General features: G+C 36.8%; 1 protein-coding gene across 12 annotated transcripts in view; it reads right to left on the bottom strand.

The window, feature by feature from the left end:
• Lrrc7 (leucine rich repeat containing 7) overlaps positions 1-2,138 on the bottom strand; it is a 461,164-nt gene that overhangs the window by 345,890 nt on the left and 113,136 nt on the right. Inside the window, exon 2 of one of the 12 annotated variants that reach the window (XM_029475019.1) lies at positions 714-801. The exons of the other annotated variants lie outside the window; for them this stretch is intronic. The gene's annotated coding sequence lies outside the window, so the exon portion shown is untranslated. The remainder of the gene's footprint in view (positions 1-713; positions 802-2,138) is intronic. 12 annotated transcript variants of the gene reach the window in all.

The raw sequence follows: 2,138 nt of genomic DNA on the forward strand, positions 1-2,138 counted from the left end.
TTTTTTTTTTTTTTCTTTTTCTTTTCAGAGATCCCTTGTTCTTTGGTTTCTTCTCAGTTATGGAAGTCAGTGATTAAAACTCATTCACAGTGAAGATCTATGTGATTGAGAAATTGTACTTCAGGGTATGTCAGGTCCAATACAGACAAGTGAGAAGCTAGGTCACAGGTGAGAGAAAATGATGATGGATGTTTTCTAAACTTGCATCTAATATGCATTTAGGGGAGATGCTGTAGAAATAACAAGGTAACTATATCAAAGTGAGGATAAAATGCTACGTAAGTATGTTCTTTGCTAGGATTTGTTTTTAATTCCACCAATACACCAGGATAGCACTAGGTCTTACTAGCTATTACTATTTCTAAAGTTTAAGAGTATTCAAGTTGCTGATAGAACAATATCTAATCTCCCTTTAATATTGCTTTTACATTGTGATAAAATAAGTAGTAAGTGGAATGTGTTGATTATGTGTATGCACATAGAATTCAACTGAGCACAATTTCAGCTTTCTAATTGATTGGTTGACACTATGTAACTGCAACAGAAAACAATAAGAAGCATGATGTTTAATAAGATTCTATAGTTCAAAATTAGAGATAATCAGAAGTCACTGAATATCTGTTTCCCATAGTATTCTTGCTAAAGTTGTGTATATTATCTATTTGATTTTGTTGTACAGTTTATGTGATAGTCATCTTCGAAAGTTACCTTACCATGAGTACTGGGAGATCTGGTCCCGTCAGATGAATGCACAAAACTGAAGTACTGAACAGAGGTGAGGCTTCATATAGAAATAAGAACCTGATGAAGAAAAGAAAACTTTTTCAACTAGCACAGCTGAGATGAAGCTGAATAGAGGACCAGAGTTCCAGAATCACTTTTTTGTTTGCTTTGCTATTTGAGATAGGGTCTGATTATGTAGCCCAGGTTAGCCCATGGTTTGCTATTCTGCTTTTATCTCCCTAGTGCTAAGATTTCAAACTTAAGGATTTTCCACCAGAGGAACCCTTATCTATACTGCATTTACATTCTGTACCTATTTTTCTGTATACATCATAAGACATCTAAGCTGTATTGATGTTTCAATTGTTTATTCTTGAAATCTACAATTCTTTAAAATCTACAATTCTTATAAGAGTGACTGTTGGAGTTCTCAGATTTTTGAAAGAGAAAAGTAAAACGGGAAACAATGTATGAAGACAAGGTAGTTGGTTCTAGCTTTAATGCATAAATAAGCCTTCATTTTCAGCTTTCCTGGTAGCTAAGGCAGGAAGATTGAAAGTCCAAGGATGGCTTGAGTGACAGAATGAGTTCAAGACCAACCTAAGCAACTTATCAAGACTTTATCTCAAACTATTTAAAAATATGAACAGAGAGGAAGGATGGTGGGGTGTATCTCAGTGGTGTGTACTTGCCTACCATGTAGGAGAACCTGGGTTTCATCCCCTGTACGGAGCTGTAGGAGGAAAATGATGGTTACAAAATACGAACAGCTATAACCACGTGGTGTAGAGGGAAATATACAGCCAGAACTCTGGGATTAGACTTGACTATGCCAGGAGTTTGTAAAGCCACCCCAAGCACAGGACCAGGTTCATTTACTTCCAGTGGCTAACACCATGATGATAACATGGATAAGTACAATGAACTTTACCAAAGTGTGGTTGAGCCAGAAAGATGAGGAGCTAAGTGGGTGACGAAATCGAAGGAGTAAGCAGAGTTATAACTCTGTGAGGTCTAAGAGCCTACAAGAATACCTTTGTCTCTCTTGGGTAAAATCCTAGGACAATGTTAAGGCAAAAGACTTCCAGAACTGTATTTAGTTAGGGAGGTCACTTGAGGGAGTGGCAGCACCTTGGAACCTTTGCAAAGGTTAGTTGTGGAAGATTCAAATTGTAATTATGAAGTGACATTGAGAGACCTTGAAATCAAAATAGAGAGCAAAATGAGTGAGAGGCTATAAAAAATGAACTGTAGATTAAATGATTTTTAACATCATTTAAAAGTTAAAACAAAATTTGGAGCTGTGACGAAAGGATGGACCATCTAGTGATTGCCATATGCAGGGATCCATCCCATAATCAGCTTCCAAATGCTGACACCATTGCATACACTAGCAAGATTTTGCTGAAAGGACC

This window comes from Mus caroli, chromosome 3 (genome assembly GCF_900094665.2).
Source record: "Mus caroli chromosome 3, CAROLI_EIJ_v1.1, whole genome shotgun sequence".
Lineage (NCBI taxonomy): Eukaryota > Metazoa > Chordata > Mammalia > Rodentia > Muridae > Mus > Mus caroli.